An 18328-nucleotide genomic window follows, 5' to 3' on the forward strand; every position below is an offset into this window, starting at 1 on the left:
TTAACCTAATCAATTAACTAAACTACTTAAACCTGCTTAGTTAGTCTGAGACAATGATAGTGGGACCCTCATGTCAGTTTGACTAGGTCAACTGACTAGTTGACTGCTGACATCACCCTGACATCATGCTGACGTCATAATTGCATTTTCTAATTAAATTAATTCTGTTAATTCTAAAAATGAATTAAATATTTAAAAATTAATATAAAATAATCCATAGCTCGGATGGAAAAACTTTGTTCATGAAAGTTGCTCAGAACGACGAGACGAATCCGGATACGCAGCCTGTTCGTCCGCCACACATCCCTAGCATAGCAAACACGCAACTTTCCTCTCTGGTTCATCTGTCCGAAAACGTGAAACACCGGGGATACTTTCCCGGATGTTCCCCCCCTTCGCTGGTATCACATATCCCTGCGTTACGTCACCCCTAGCACAACGTATTGCCGCGTCTTACTTTGTGTTACATTTGATTGCTCTGTTATTTATTGTGTTCCCCTCCGTTACTTCTTTCCGGTAGGTTCCGAGACCGTTGCTGATGCCACTGAGTACGACTACGGTGATGACGACCCCTTCTTGCCAGAGCAACCAGGCAAGCCCCCCCCTTGATCACCAGATATCGCCTATTCCTTCTCTATACTGCTTGCATTAGAGTAGTGTAGCATGTTACTGCTTTCGGTTAATCCTATACTGATGCATAGCCTGTCATTGTTGCTACCCTTGTTACCCTTACCTGCTATCCTACTGCTTAGTATAGGATGCTAGTGTTCCATCAGTGGCCCTACCCTCTTGTCCGTCTGCCATGCTATACTACTGGGCCGTGATCACTTCGGGAGGTGATCACGGGTATATAGTATATACTTTATATACATGACACAAGTGGTGACTAAAGTCGGGTCGGCTCGTTGAGTACCCGCAAGTGATTCTGGTGAGGGGGCTGAAAGGACAGGTGGCTCCATCCCGGTAGAGGTGGGCCTGGGTTCCTGACGGCCCCCGACTGTTACATTGTGGCGGAGCGACAGGGCAGGTTGAGACCACCCAGGAGAGAGGTGGGCCTGGCCCTGGTCGGCGTTCGCGGACACTTAACACGCTTAACGAGATCTATGTATTTGATCTGAGTCTGGCCATTTGGTCTATACGCACTAACCAACTACGCGGGAACAGTTATGGGCACTCGACGTCGTGGTATCAGCCGAAGCCTTCGTGACATCAGCGACTGAGTGGCGCGCGCCGGATTGGACTGGAACGCCACTAGGCTAGGTCTGCTTCCGGCCGCGTTCGCAACGTGCAGGTGTGCAATGGGCGATGGGCCCAGACCCCTGCGCCATAGGATTTAGACCGGCGTGCTGACCTCTCTGTCGTGCCTAGGTGGGGCTGCGACGTGTTGATCTTCCGCGGCCGGGCATGACCCAGAAAAGTGTGTCCGGCCAAATGGGATCGAGCGTGTTGGGTTATGTGGTGCACCCCTGCAGGGAAGATTATCTATTCGAATAGCCGTGTCCCTCGGTAAAAGGACGACCCGGAGTTGTACCTTGACCTTATGACAACTAGAACCGGATACTTAATAAAACACACCCTTTCAAGTGCCAGATATAACCCCGTGATCGCTCTCTAATAGGGCGATGAGGAGGGGATCGCCGGGTAGGATTATGCTATGCGATGCTACTTGGTGAACTTACCATCTATTCTCTTCTACATGCTGCAAGATGGAGGTGGCCTGAAGCGTAGTCTTCGACAGGATTGGCTATCCCCCTCTTATTCTAGTATTCTGAAGTTCAGTCCACCGATATGGCCCGTTACACATATACCCATGCATATGTAGTGTAGCTCCTTGCTTGCGAGTACTTTGGATGAGTACTCACGGTTGCTTTTCTCCCTCTTTTTCCCCTTTCCATTCTACCTGGTTGTCGCAACCAGATGCTGGAGTCCAGGAGCTAAAGATCCCGAGGATGATTCTACATGGAGTTCGGCTTCGAGGAGTAGTTAGGAGGATCCCAGGCAGGAGGCATGCGCCTCTTTTGATCTGTATCCCAGTTTGTGCTAGCCTTCTTAAGGCCGACTTGTTTAACTTATGTCTGTACTAAGATATTGTTGCTTCCGCTGACTCGTCTATGATCGAGCACCTCTTTTCGAGCCCTCGAGGTCCCTGGCTTGTATTATCATGCTTGTATGACTTATTTATGTTGTAGAGTTGTGTTGTGATATCTTCCCGTGAGTCCCTGATCTTGATCGTACACATTTGCGTGCATGATTAGTGTACGATTGAATCGGGGGCGTCACAAGTTGGTATCAGAGCCGACTGCCTGTAGGAATCCCCCTTTCCAACTCCTTGGCCGAAGTCGAGTCTAGTCATTGAAAAAAGTTTTACTAACATGGCTGTGTGGCTTACGGGCCCACGTCGCCATTGGGTGGTATTAGGATATTTTACTCCTTGTCTATACTCTGGGACTCTGATCTCTCTTCTATTCGGGTTAAGTGAGTTTTGCTAAATCTAACATTAGGATCTCGTTATCACTTTCACCCGGAGAGCCCCTTATTACTGATGATCGTCTGCTGCACGTGAAGACCCTAAAGATACTCTCCGCTGATAACCCGAGAACTTGTGTTCATCACTTTTGCAATTCCCTTTCATCGATAAACTCCTATGGATAACCACGTATACTCGCCATTCATACAATGTTTCCCAGTTGATCTTGTTATTACAAGATACCCCGAAATTCTCTCTGTTGTTCTCAGAATCCTTTGAGCTTACTGCCTTGCTGTTCTTTGTCACCTGAATACCCCTACGGAAAATTCTCGCACTTACCGAGTATCCGCTCATCCCCAGTTGATTCAAGTATTTCACAAAAGTGTTCAAAATACCATTCGATCTTCCGAAAATCCTCAGGAGCCTTTTGCTCTTGAAATTCTTGCTTACTTGCATTATGATTAATCTTAAGTCTCGTAATCTTATTGACATCTCTTGTCATTATCATTTTGAGTCCGTTGATTCAATCTGTTGCGAATGCTCGCAATCCTCAATCAGAGCCTAGAATTCATCCTTCTGGCTCAGACGTCATTTGAAACGTGAGCTGGTTCTCGCCAATCAAATTGTCGTCGATTTTGCCCCTATGTCTATTGAACTTATCCATCCTTGATCAGAGCGTCTGTTTCTGATCATTCGCTTTGTAAATCATAATTCCTTTGCAATTGAGCTCTAAGTTACTTAGTTGTTTCTATAATCCAAGGTCTTTGCATTGATTCTACCTCTGGTTGTGTGCCGGTACTCACATCAGATCCTTTATGGACCATCAGAACCTTGTTGGATTTTATCCGACAACGTCCTTCATATTCAATCACTTTGGAAGTTCTTTCCCTGATACATAATGCCTTTAGTAAATTGTATCCTCTTGTTTTCTCACCCATGCTCTACTATCGAGCTTGAGTTATTTACCCCTGAAGCTTGTGGTATATGTTTCCACGATGCCCCGATGGGTTGAACCTATGCCTTTCATAGTATGTGTGAACTCGAAAGTTTTCATGAGTCATACTCTTCTGGTATTTTGCCAGATAAAAATTTTCAACACTGCAACTTCATCAAACGCGAGAAGTGAATGAAAGGGTATGCATTGGAGAAGTGGGAGTCGATCTTGAACTTTGTGTTCATGCCCATGGGCACGATGTAGATCCTATCATAGAAGCTTCTTGTAATAATAAATATTTCCTTGATATGATATCATCTAGTATCTGTGTATTGATCCTTTTGCAATCGTGGTTCCGACCATGTTCTCCTTTAAATACCATTTCTCGTGCAAGTTTAAGCACTTGTCCTCTGCAGAGCAATACCCCCGTCCAACCTCTACTTCGGTCTGTCGTCGAGTATTACCCCCCTGGTATCTCGAGAATGCCAAGGAACTACTTAACTTCTTATGAGTTCTTCATCAACTAATATTCTTGCCGATTCCATTTTTCCAACGGGTTCTGAGTTGTTAGAACTGCTCAAAGACACCGATAAGTGAATCAATTCCGCACTCCGATTCAATAACTCTAAGTAATTTTTGTGGCTTACGAGTTTAATAATCCTTCAAGTCATTCCTAGCCTGCTCGGCTATGTCATTATCGTGCCGATTTTAACTGTGCTACCTGGACCTTCCCACGCACAAATTTCGACAGTGAGCTAATCTTGCGTCGATCTTCCTCGTCATATCACTTCTCCTTGAACAGCAAACTTGATTTCGAGTTTGTGTCCTACCCGTGGTTCCAATAACCTTTCGCTTTCATCATTCCTTTGACTTGATGTCATCGTCGATCAATTACATCTTCTTGAAAACCTCTCGACAAATTTGTCGTGATCATTGTCAACAATTTGACTTCCAAGTTGTGTGTCGAAATTCAGGATGAGAAATACCATCCTTGCCCCTCGATGAATTGTGTTACCATCGACAACATTCTTGCCTCCCCTCAACACAAACTTGTTCATATTTTGTGTTGTATCTTGATTTCCCTGCTATCCAACCTATGTTATGTTCTACCGTGGAGTATTACCATCTTTGATGTCAAGAATGTCGTGAGCATTACTCCACCTCTTAAGAATTCTTTGTACAGTGATACTTCTCACCATCACTATTCTTTATTGGTCCCCGTGTTGTTTCTAAACGAAATACTGACAAATGGTCTGTGATGTGTAAATTATAAACTTCTAGCAACCCTATTGCTTTGAAGTTATTGGTCTATAGTTTCATTCTACGTCTATGGCTTAATGAATCATCATTCGAACATTGATCGTGCTACCTAGCCCATATTTCGGGTGCACATTTCAACCAATGTTTAACTGTGTATGTTTTCCTCGAGCATACATCATTAAGTCATTCGATCTAGCTAATGTTATCTCCTTGTTCACATAGTTGTGGAAATCCATCTTTTGGAAATCTCAATGGAATGTCGCTGAGTCCATCAGCCACCTCCTAACCCTCTCCTTGGTTTAATGATGAAATCTTGTTTCGGAACTTGCTTTCATAGTTCATTTCCCGAGAATCTTACAATGTCATCCCATCAATTTGTGTTGCACTTTTCTTCGCAGACATCCTGAGTCTGAGGTATCCTGAAACCAATCAGATCTGAATCTCGGTCAGATATGATGGTTGGGACATTTTCCAACAGTCGTAACATTGGTCCTTACATTAACCGGTAAGGTGATGTCGTGCCTAGCACACCTGGCCGGAGGCCCTATTGTTATAGATTCCTTTTCAGCCAGGTTAAACATTCTTCCATGAGGAAATTGTAAGACTTATTCTACTAGTTGTTCCTGATGAATCCTTCGTGTATCCAAAGACTGACATTTGCTTGAAGACCATGTCAATGCTATCTAGAAGCATGTCTGTGCTACTCCGATCATCAATAAGAGCATTTGAAGCACAATGCTAAATTCTCTTTTTCGATTATCCAAACACCATTGTATGGGTAATGTCATGAACTTTCTCTCCCCTTTCCTAAAGGGTTTTCTACGTTATATCCTGTCATGGATATCATGCTCTGTTTGTCCTTGGGAAGGATATACCCTTGAGTTTTGTGTTTAAACACATTTTCCTTTCCATTGTTCTGTTTAATATGAAGATCACATTTTCCTTTCCATTGTTTGGTTTAACCTTTCTTGTGATCTATATGATCTAAGCAGTAATATTCTCCTGCTTATGTAAACACCTCGTTGTACAATTCTGTCAGCAAGACCCTGTTACTATTGTTAATGACATTCTGGTAGCCAGTGATGGACGAGAACTTTGCCTATTGGCCCGCCTTATTCAACGAGCAGGAAAATTGTTCTCTTCGTCCCTCGCCCTTGGTACCGACGATGTTGCTGACATATAACTGACAGGCTACCCTCTGACATGCCTTGCTATCATGATCGTGCAAGATGTCACCGCCCTTCCTACTTTTAACCCACATGGTGGGCCCATAACCCACAGTTCCACAGGATCGAAACCTGACTCTCCTATACACCCTGTTGTCGAAGTTATTCCTCGAGCTTGACTTCGTATGTGGTTCACGGGCCACCTGCCTAGTGATCTATTCTGGTACCAGACGCAATACTTTCCCATTTGCTCTGAACCCCTATCACATTTCGTTTCAGGCAACGAACGATTGCATGCCCGCTCAAAACTTCCCATGATACCTCCTTACTTTGCTCTCGATATTTTCTTAAGTTTTAGTTCGAGAGTTACTTCCCGCCACCATCCTCGATGTTATCGACCAGTTAGTCAACCTTGCAGAGGTCTGTTCTTCCGGAATAACCACCCTTATTCTTTCGAAAGTACGATGGAGTTCTCGAAGAAAGGATGCCGACTTCATCATGACGATCTGAAGCAGAGAAATAAGGACATCAACGAAGCGGGTCAACTACTTCAGGGAGAGCAAAAATGAATGAGAAGATCCATTAGGATGTCGTAACCAAATCTTTCCCCCTTGCTCTACCTCTTAAATCTCGGGACGAGATTTCTTGTAGTGGAGGAGAATTGTAACGCCCGGATAATTAGGCTACAGTAAACCTCTGTTAAAGATGCCACGTCACCACGGTTACTGTTGATAAACTCGCGTTAGTTCAAAACGATTCAAATTCAAATTTAAAATATAGGCAAACAGTAAATGTTTTCAAACATAAAAACTAAAATGTTCTTATTATGGCAAATAATTCATAGGATATATTGGTGGAGAGACCAAACTTTGATAAAATGTTTTAGGGCTCTAAAGTAATTAAAACAGCAGCAAAAACAATTAAATTAATGCCTTTTATAAAGTTATAATAATATAACTAATTTAATAATGTGCCAAAATAATTGTGGCAGTGGACTAATTAGTAATACTAATTCAGGTGCTCATTTGGCATTTTATAAAACTAAAAATAAAAGAAATTATAAATGAAAACAGAAGAGAATAAATAAAAGAAAAGAAAAAAAACAAAACAAACAGAAAAGGAAAAGAAACCCCCCTCGGCCCAACTGGGCCTTGGCCCAGCCGGGCCGGCCCACGCCACTGGCCTAATTAGGCCTCCCCCCACTCCAACGTAACCCTAGCCCACTACCCCACCACTCGCCCCCACCCCCCGCGATCCCCTCTCCCTGATCCGGATCTGGAAGAGGGCCACGACCCCGTCCCCTACGCCAACGGCGCCCCGACCGTCGCGCCCGTCGCCGCCCCATCGCGCCTGCATCCTCCTCCGCGACGCCACCTCGCCGGTGCCGCACCTCCCGGCCTCCTTCCTCTCCTTCGTGCACCGCGTTGTCTTCCCCGAGCTCCGCGCGCGCCCCATCCGTGGCCGCCCCGACCCCGTCGCCGGAGGCCACCTCGCTGGCTCGCCAGCGCCGTCGACCTCCCCTGCGTCGCCGTCGTCCCCGACCTCCTCCCCGCGCCCACTGCCCCGTACCCTGCCACTCCCCCTGTGAGCCCCTCCCGCTCGCTGTTTTCGTCGCTCAAACACGGCGCCCGCGCTGTCCCTGCCACGGTCACCTTCCCCCTCTGGCTCCAGCGCGCGCACCGCACCAGGCGACCCTGCGCCCGCCCACGGTGGCCTGCTGTCGCCGCCCTACACGCCCGGCGACGGCCGCGCCCCTGCCTCCGGACGCCTCCGTCGCCCCGTCTGCTTTCGCCCCTGGCCCCATTGCAGTTCCCGGAGTGGTTGCCGCCGCTCGCCGTCCCACCTACGCCCCTGGTCGCGCTCCGGCGAACACTCGCCGCACCCTGGGTCTGCCTTCGGGCGCCCACGCCCGAGCGCCTCCGCCCGGCTCCGCCCGATTAGCCACACCCGCTATGGCCCCTCTAGGCCACTGACAGGGGGGCCCCGCCCCCTAAAACGTTTTAAAAAGGAATTAAATTTTTTTATTAAAAAAATAAAAAATATTAATTCATTAATTAACTAAATTAATTAACTAAATTAATTGAGTTTAATTAACCTAATCAATTAACTAAACTAATTAAACGTGCTTAGTTAGTCTTAGACAATGATAGTGGGACCCTCATGTCAGTTTGACTAGGTCAACTGACTAGTTGACTGCTGACATCACCCTGACATCATGCTGACGTCATAATTGCATTTTCTAATTAAATTAATTCTGTTAATTCTAAAAATGAATTAAATATTTAAAAATTAATATAAAATAATTCGTAGCTCGGATGAAAAAACTTTGTACATGAAAGTTGCTCAGAACGACGAGACGAATCCGGATACACAGCCCGTTCGTCCGCCACATATCCCTAGCATAGCAAACATGCAACTTTCCTCTCCGGTTCATCTGTCCGGAAACGTGAAACACCGGGGATACTTTCCCGGATGTTTCCCCCCTTCGCTGGTATCACATATCCCTGCGTTACGTCACCCCTAGCACAACGTATTGCCGCGTCTTGCTTTGTGTTACATTTGATTGCTCTGTTATTTATTGTGTTCCCCCTCCGTTACTTCTTTTCGGTAGGCTCCGAGACCGTTGCTGATGCCACTGAGTACGACTACGGTGATGACGACCCCTTCTTGCCAGAGCAACCAGGCAAGCCCCCCCCCCTTGATCACCAGATATCGCCTATTCCTTCTCTATACTGCTTGCATTAGAGTAGTGTAGCATGTTACTGCTTTCGGTTAATCCTATACTGATGCATAGCCTGTCATTGTTGCTACCGTTGTTACCCTTACCTGCTATCCTACTGCTTAGTATAGGATGCTAGTGTTCCATCAGTGGCCCTACACTCTTGTCCGTCTGCCATGCTATACTACTGGGCCGTGATCACTTCGGGAGGTGATCACGGGTATATACTATATACTTTATATACATGACACATGTGGTGACTAAAGTCGGGTCGGCTCGTTGAGTACCCGCAAGTGATTCTGGTGAGGGGGCTGAAAGGACAGGTGGCTCCATCCCGGTAGAGGTGGGCCTGGGTTCCTGACGGCCCCCGACTGTTACATTGTGGCGGAGCGATAGGGCAGGTTGAGACCACCCAGGAGAGAGGTGGTCCTGGCCCTGGTCGGCGTTCGAGGACACTTAACACGCTTAACGAGATCTTGGTATTTGATCTGAGTCTGGCCATTTGGTCTATACACACTAACCAACTACGCGGGAACAGTTATGGGCACTCGACGTCGTGGTATCAGCCGAAGCCTTCGTGACGTCAGCGACTGAGTGGCGTGCGCCGGATTGGACTGGAACGCCACTAGGCTAGGTCTGCTTCCGGCCGCGTTCGAAACGTGCAGGTGTGCAATGGGCGATGGGCCCAGATCCCTGTGCCATAGGATTTAGAGTGGCGTGCTGACCTCTCTGTCGTGCCTAGGTGGGGCTGCGACGTGTTGATCTTCCGCGGCCGGGCATGACCTAGAAAAGTGTGTCCGGCCAAATGGGATCGAGCGTGTTGGGTTATGTGGTGCAGCCCCGCAGGGAAGATTATCTATTCGAATAGCCGTGTCCCTCGGTAAAAGGACGACCCGGAGTTGTACCTTGACCTTATGACAACTAGAACCGGATACTTAATAAAACACACCCTTTCAAGTGCCAGATATAACCCCGTGATCGCTCTCTAATAGGGCGACGAGGAGGGGATCGCCGGGTAGGATTATGCTATGCGATGCTACTTGGTGAACTTACCATCTCTTCTCTTCTACATGCTGCAAGATGGAGGTGGCCTGAAGCGTAGTCTTCGACAGGATTAGCTATCCCCCTCTTATTCTGGTATTCTGCAGTTCAGTCCACCGATATGGCCCATTAGACATATACCCATGCATATGTAGTGTAGCTCCTTGCTTGCGAGTACTTTGGATGAGTACTCACGGTTGCTTTTCTCCCTCTTTTTCCCCTTTCCATTCTACCTGGTTGTCGCAACCAGATGCTGGAGTCCAGGAGCCAAAAATCCCGAGGATGATTCTACATGGAGTTCAGCTTCGAGGAGTAGTTAGGAGGATCCCAGGCAGGAGGCATGCGCCTCTTTCGATCTGTATCCCAGTTTGTGCTAGCCTTCTTAAGGCCGACTTGTTTAACTTATGTCTGTACTCAGATATTGTTGCTTCCGCTGACTCGTCTATGATCGAGCACCTGTATTCGAGCCCTCGAGGTCCCTGGCTTGTATTATCATGCTTGTATGACTTATTTATGTTGTAGAGTTGTGTTGTGATATCTTCCCGTGAGTCCCTGATCTTGATCGTACACATTTGCGTGCATGATTAGTGTATGATTGAATCGGGGGCGTCACACTTCTGAAGTGGAGTTTTGCATTTCTTCGTTCTTCTCAGCTTTTCAGATATTTGGTTGTGGTATAATTTCACCTCAAGTTTTGAGATGTTTTGATATGTCCACAACAAGCTTATTCTTTTGTTGTTGATTTTCTCAACAACTCCGTTCTACCCTTCCTCTAAGGATGCTATCGAATTCATTCGTGGTGAAAGTTGTTGCTCTCTTCCGTTCTTTCCACATGGGATTCTTTCAATTCTTCTGGAGGCATTGTGTTGTTCGTCTCGTCAAGTGTCAGGTCTCCATTCCATCCATTTTTAGCCGGAGTGCTGCCGGAATTCTTATGTTGTTATTCCTTTTCTATCTTATTCTAACCGGAGTGGTTTCAGAGTCTATCTTATTCCATGAGCTTTTGATTCTCGTCACATTCGCCGTTCCTCTTTTCTACCCGAGTGCTCTCGATCTTGTTCATCTTCTCTGTTGCGTTATTACTTCACCTCTTCCTCTTTCTCTTCCATCTCGGGACGAGATCTCTTGTTAGTGGAGGAGAGTTGTAATGCCCCGAGACCGACGCGCCAGATGTCTTCCAGTTATTCGCCGTCGTTGCCATGTCTTTTTATTGCGTGTTGCATTTTGCCATGTCATCATCTGCATTTCATCTGCATGTTTTTTTCAAAACTTGCATCCGTTCGGGTTCCCCCTTTCTCTCCGTTGTCCGTGCTGAGCCCAACCACACTCGTACGCGCCCGTCACACCTCTCGGATCTTGTTTCGTGAGCGGGAGAAAAACGTTCTCGGAATGGGCTGAGATTTGCCTAGTGGTTTTGGTACATCACCGGTAGACCTCCTGTCAAATTTTGTTCCATTTGGAGGTCGTTTGATGCCCCAACAGTTAACCGGGTAGCCACAAAACCCCCTTCTCTTTGCCGTCCAGCACACCTTCACAACCGCCCAATATCCCATCTAAACCCCCTCCATGCTCTCCGTCGTTGGATCACGATCGTGTGGGCAAAAACCACACGTCATTTGAACTCTCCTAACTCCCTCTACCTATAAATATGTGCCTTCCCCCGAAATTCTCGCACATGAAACCCTAGCCTCTTCCTCCTCCCGCCGCCAGACATGTCCATCCCGCGCCGGACACGTCCATCGCCGCCCCAAGCCAACCAGACCCCGCCACCTCGCCTCCACCGCGCCTCCCACCGCCGCGGCCTGCCCGGCCCGCCCCGGGCCATGACCAGGCCCGCGCGCGACGCCGCCAGCGTCCCACGCGCAGCCCCGCCGCCCTTCGCCAGCGCCCGCCTCCGCCACCGTTCGCCGCCACCACGCCGCGCCGCCTTCGCCCGCCGCCGCCTTGCCTCTCTGCTGCCTCGCCACCGCTGCGCGCTGCCAGCCCACGGGCGCCGCCCCGCGCCGTGGCTGCCAGACCTCCGCCGCCCTGCTCGCCTGCTTGCCGGCGCGCCTCACCGCGCCACCACTGGAGCTCGGCGCCGCCGCCTCCCCGTGCCGCCCCATGCCGGGATCCGGCCGGATCCGGCGATATCCGGCCCGGATCCGCCCGACCTCGCCGGAGTTGCCGGAGCTCGGATTTGGCCGGGTTGGACGAGATCCACCAGCCCCACGAACCAAACGCTCCTCCCTCCCTGGATCTCTCCGTCCCCGTACCCCTTCGTCCAACATTTCGCGAGGTGAAATATATTCAAGTCCCCAGGATTCTCATCTCATGTTGCATTCTTTGCGATGGCATAACTTCATGCATATTACTCCGTTTTGCATGCATGATATGTCAAAATGTTCATCACTTGATGCTCTTCGTGATGGAGTAGTTTGCATTCATGTTACTGTTAATCTTGATGCCTTAATCTTCATTGCAAAACTGCTAAGTGATATAAGCTGCTGTAATCTGCTGACTGTTGACATCTTGTATGCATCTTGTGAGTGGTGTAACTTTGTCCCTGTTGATCCTATGATGATGATCTTGATATGCACATGTGCTTATATTCATTCTCTACATGTTGGTGTGCTTTGAATTCATGTTAAGGTGCATCTTGAACTATTAATCCCTGTTGAAAAAGTGCATGTTGCTGTTAACTGCTGAAAACTGCTGTAACTTGCCTATTTGTCATTTTTATATCTTTTTGTTTGTTTTTCTTTTAAGCATCATGTCTACCTGTTTTAGGAGCATAATAATGCAATCTTTACTATGGTTCAATCCATATATCTTGATATGCCTTGTATTGAGTGCATCAAGCTTGTGAAGTGAGCTACTTGCTGTTCACTTCCTGTCAAGTCAGTTTCTGTCATATCATGATGCCATGTTTTCTTGATGCTACCAATTAATTCATGCATCATATGGAGATGCTTAGTTGGCATGTTTTGTTTTCCAGGTTATGCTATATCTTAAAATGCCATTTGATGCCTCATATATGTTCTGAAGCATATGTTTTCATTGCCATGAACATGCCTACATGTTGTTCCAGATTTCTGTTAACTTCATGATGCCTTTTTGTGAGATTGTTATGGTTTGATACATGCCTCTTTTGGAGATGCTACAATTACATGTTTTGAAGTATACTATGAGTGCTTTGTTAACATTCCATGGTTGGTAATTTTGAATATTATATGCCTCTGTTCCATGCTTGCAAACATGCTATCATAATGTTGTTGTTTTACACTTGCTAAAATTGTTTCGACCTTCAATCTTGTCATGTTGGTTCCCACTAATCCAGGAGCCATATATATATATATATATATATATATATATATATGATTCCATGATGGTATTTGCTCTTTGTTATGTTTACTTTGATGCCATGCCCTTGGTTGCTATGTTTACTTGCTGTAGCTTGTCTCTCTTTCTTGCTCTTAAGTTGCCATCATATTAACTCTGCTCATGCATATGCACGTGTGTTACAAAGTTGCATTTTGCATTGGTCATATTGGTTTAATCTTGATGCCTATGAACCTGAACCTTAAGGATATTTGAATTCTGTTATCTATAAATGAAGTGCATGTCAAGTTTGTGCTCATATGATTCCTGTAGCATGTTGTTTTGATGTTTGCAAAGTGCCTACTTGCTGTTTTGGGCAGATTGTTGTTATATCTTGTTTGGAGTGTATATGTTGCACCGTTGCTCCGTTTTGAGCATGATCTATATGAAACTTGCTTGTTTTTGCATGTAGTTTCATCTTATCATGTTGCATATATGTTTTGAGAGTGTTTGCTTGATGTTTGAATGCATTTTGCATCAATGCCATGTTTAACTTATTTTGCTCATATCTTCTAGGCCGTAGCTCCGAATTAAATGAACTTTATATGTAACTTGACTAGAATTTCATGTAGATCATCATGATGCTCTTTAACTTTTTGTTTAACAACTTCAACTTAAAGTTTGTTCAGTTCTGGGCCAATTTCGAAATTTGCATATGAGGACTTACCGGACTTGTTATATGTTGTTTCCGGCCTCATTTAAACTTGCTTTGATGTGTTACTTTTGTATGCATCATCTCTTGCCATGAGTAGCATCATATAGCCTTTGTCATGCATCATACTTGGTTGAGCATCATGTCATGTTTATGTGTTGTGTGTGTTTACCTTGTTGTTTGCTTCTTTTCGGTTGTGCTTCTTCTCGATAGTTCCTTTTTCGTTGCGATCGTGAGGATTCGTTCATCTACGCTTGATTCGTCTTCATCCGTTCGTCTTTTTCATGGACTCGTTCGTCTTCCTAGCGGGATTTCAGGCAAGATGACCGTTACCCTGGATCTCACTACTATCATTGCTATGCTAGTTGCTTCGTTCTATCGCTATGCTGCGCTACCTATCACTTGTTTATCAAGCCTCCCAAGTTGCCATGTCAGCCTCTAACCTTTTTCACCCTTCCTAGCAAACCGTTGTTTGGCTCTGTTACCGCTTTGGTTAGCCCCTCTTATAGCATTGCTAGTTGCAGGTGAAGTTGAAGATTGCTCCATGTTGGAACTGGATTATTTTGGGATATCACAATATCTCTTATTTAATTAATGCATCTATATACTTGGTAAAGGGTGGAAGACTCGGCCTTATGCCTGGTGTTTTATTCCACTCTTGCCGCCTTAGTTTCCGTCATACCGGTGTTATGTTGCTTGATTTTTGCGTTCCTTACGCGGTCGGGTTTATGGGAACCCTTTGACAGTTCGCTTTGAATAAAACTCCTCCAGCAAGGCCCAACCTTGGTTTTACATTTGCCTAACAACCTATAACTTTTCCTTTGGGTTCTGCAGTCTCAAGGGTCATCTTTATTTTAACCCCCCCGGGCCAGTGCTCCTCTGAGTGTTGGTCCGAACTAGAGCCACTTGCAGCGCCACCTCGGGGAAACTTGAGGGCTGGTTTTAGCTGTACGTAGTGTTCATCCGGTGTGCCCTGAGAACGAGATATGTGCAGCTCCTATCGGGATTTGTCGGCACATTCGGGCGGTCTTGCTGGTCTTGTTACTGTCAAAATGTCTTGTAACCGGGATTCCGAGTCTGATCGGGTCTTTCCAGGAGAAGGAATATCCTGTGTTGATCGTGAGAGCTTGTGATGGGCTAAGCTGGGACACCCCTGCAGGTTATAAACTTTCGAGAGCCGTGCCCGCGGTTATGTGGCAAATGGGAATTTGTTAATATACGGTTGTAGAGAACTTGACACTTGACTTAATTAAGACGCATCAACCGCGTGTGTAGTCGTGATGGTCTCTTCTCGGTGGAGTCCGGGAAGTGAACACGGTCTGGGTTATGTTTGGACGTAAGTAGTTCAGGATCACTTCTTGATCATTACTAGTTTGCCCGTTTGCGTAGCTTATCATCTTATTCTTGTATTCGTAAGTTAGCCACCATATCATGCTTAGTCGCTGCTACAACCTCACCACTTATCCTTTCCATACCTATTAAGCTTTGCTAGTCTTGATACCCATGGTAATGGTATTGCTGAGTCCTCGTGGCTCACAGATTACTACAACAACAGTTGCAGGTATAAGTAATGCGATGATCATGATGCGAGAGCGATGTTTACTTGTTTTGGAGTTCTTCTTCTGCTTCTTCTTCGATCAGGGGATAGGTTCCAGGTCGGCAGCCTGGGCTAGCAGGGTGGATGTCATTTGAGTTTCTGTTTGTATTTCATCTGTAGTCAGATGTTGCTCTTATGTATGATGTTGTTGTATTCATGTGGCATTTTATGCCTGTTGTATGTATCCCCCACTATTATGTAATGGTACGATGTAATGATATCCACCTTGCAAAAGCGTCTCCAATATGCGCTTCTATCCTTGGTGGGACCTTCGAGTTCCTTTAGGATAGGGTCACATATTGGGCGTGACAAGCCAAACATCCAGTAAGCTTCTGAACGTCATGCACACGCACAAGGCTTTTCATTCGAAGAATAGCTCCAACTTTCTCTGGGTTTGCGTCGTTCCCTCGTTCGGAAAACGAGGAAACCGAGTAACTTTCCACCTGGGACTCCGAATGTGCATTTTGACGGATTGAGCTTGATATCATATCTTCTTAAGTTGGCAAAAGTTTCAGCGAGGTCACTCAATAGGTCGGAACCTTTGCGTGACTTGACCACGATATCATCCATGTATGCTTCCATGTTCCGACTGATTTGAGTGAGCAGGCACATCCGCATCATGCGCATGAACGTGGAGCAAGCATTCTTGAGTCCAAAGGGCATGGTAACATAGCAAAAACTCCCGAATGAGGGTGATGAAAGCTGTTTTTATTTCATCAGGTCCATACAGTCAGATCTGATGGTACCCGAAATACACATCCAAGAATGACAAACGCTTGCATCCCACAGTTGAGTCGACAATCTGGTCGATGCGGAGAAGAGGGAAGTGATCTTTCGGGCAGGCCTGATTGATGTGCTTGAAATCGATACACATACGAAGTGAATTATCCTTCTTGGGGACCATGACAACATTGGCGAGCCACTCAGAGTGGTATATCTCTCGGATGAACTCAGCCGCCAGAAGCCGAGCCACCTCTTCAGCAATTGCCTTTATCTTCTCCACGGCGGACCGACGAAGATGTTCCTTAACGGGTTTTGCTTTTGGGTCGACGCGCAAACGGTGCTCAACCAGTCCCTTGGGTACACCCAGCATGTCAGACGGTCTCCATGCGAAGATGTCCCAGTTCTCACGGAGGAACTAGATGAGTGCTTCTTCCTATTTGCTATCGAGCGTTGTTGAGATGTGAGTCGGAGCAGCATTGGGATTGGTGGGGTGAATATGAACAAGTTTGTCTCCCCGGCCGACTGAAATGCTGACTCTGAAGTAGGCTTCTTGGCTCGCAATAAGTCACTCGGGTCTGCATTCTTATGATATTCTTCCCACTCTACTGCTGCTAACTGCTCATCGGCAATCTTTGAGCCCTTCTGGAGGCACTCTTCTGCTCTTTGTCAATTCCCTGTGGTCGTAATCACGCCCCCGGGGCTAGGCGTATTCAATTTGAGGTAAACGTAACATGGTCAAGCCATGAAACGGGCATATGCAGGTCTGTCCAGAATAGCATGATAGGCACTATGAAAATCCACGACCTCAAATGTCAACTTTTCCTTGCGGTAATTCTTTGAATCGCCGAAAACCACGTCAAGAGTGATCTGACCGAGTGAATCGGCTTTCCTTCCTGGGATGACTCCGTGGAATCGCATGTTGCTCTCGCTGAGCTTGGACATCGGGATGCCCATCCCTCTGAGGGTCTCAGCGTACAGAATGTTCAGACCACTGCCACCATCCATCAGAACCTTGGTCAGTCGGGTGCCCCCAATGACTGGGTCGACCACCAACACTTGCCTCCCGGGGGTAGCAACGTGTGCTGGGTGATCAGACTGGTGGAATGTTATGGGAGTTTTTGACCACTTCAAATACGTCGTAGTTGCTGAAGCAACCATGTTTGCTTCTCTATTGATGACTTTCAGTCGACTTTTGCTCTCGATATCAGCAAAATCACCAAAGTAGCACTCACATTGGGTTAACCATCATCTTCCTCTTTGTCCTCTTCCTTATCAGATTCTTTTTCTGTCTCACTGGGCTGACCCTCTCGGAAACTCTGAATCAGGAGTCGGCACTGTCGAGTGGTATGCTTGGGAAGGATCAAGTTACCCTCGTTCTCTTTTTTGGTGTGTATATGACACGGTAAATCAAGCACATCATTTCCCGCTTGATCTTTCACTTTTTTGGGCGTCAAAGGTCCTTTAGGCTTTCCCTTGAACTTCCCTTGATTCAAAACTGCCGCCTCAGCAGGACCTGCGGGTTCAGCTTTGCGTTTTTGCTTCCGACTGGAATTTCCTCATCCCGTGTCCTGGGCGACTGATTTGTTCTTGTCGCTCTGGAGTCGGTCCTCCTCTTCGCCGTTTGCATACCAAGTGTCTATCTCCATCATTCGAGCCAGGGACATGTCCTCGGTCCGACCGAACTTCAAGTTGAGCTCTCTATAGCGGACGCCCTCTTTAAAGGTGCAAACTTATTGATGCTCAGATACATTCTCCACTGTATGAGGAAGAGTTGTCCATCTCTGAATATAGTCTCTCAAAGTTTCGTTCTGCTTCTGAACACAGTGCTGTAATTCAGCCAATCCAGCAGGCCGCTTGCAGGTGCCCTTGAAGGTTTTGGTAAACACTTGGGCTAACTCTTCCGTATTGAAAATACTCCCAGGGCCAACTCATTCAACCAAGCTCTGGCAGAACCCTCAAGCATCAAATGGAGGTGTTTCATGGCCACCTCATCGTTGCCACCGCCAATGTGCACTGCCACTCGGTAATCCTCCAACCAAGTGTTGGGTTTTGACTCTCCGGTGAACTAACTTACACCCGTTGCCAACCTGAAGTTGTGAAGGATCTCAGCGGCTCGGATGGCTATTCCAAAACACTCTGGACCAGAAACGTGCACTCTGCTTGGTTGATCTCTATCCAGTCCTTCTCTGTATGCTCTATTACTGTCGACCAAACCCTGTGATACGTCTCCAACGTATCTATAATTTTTTATTGTTCCATGCTATTATATTACCCGTTTTCGATGTTTATGGGCTTTACTTTACACTTTTATATCATTTTTGGGACTAACCTACTAACCGGAGGCCCAGCCCGAATTGCTGTTTTTTTGCCTATTTCAGTGTTTCGAAGAAAAGGAATATCAAACGGAGT

This window comes from Aegilops tauschii, chromosome 4 (genome assembly GCF_002575655.3).
Source record: "Aegilops tauschii subsp. strangulata cultivar AL8/78 chromosome 4, Aet v6.0, whole genome shotgun sequence".
Classification (NCBI taxonomy): Eukaryota; Viridiplantae; Streptophyta; class Magnoliopsida; order Poales; family Poaceae; genus Aegilops; species Aegilops tauschii.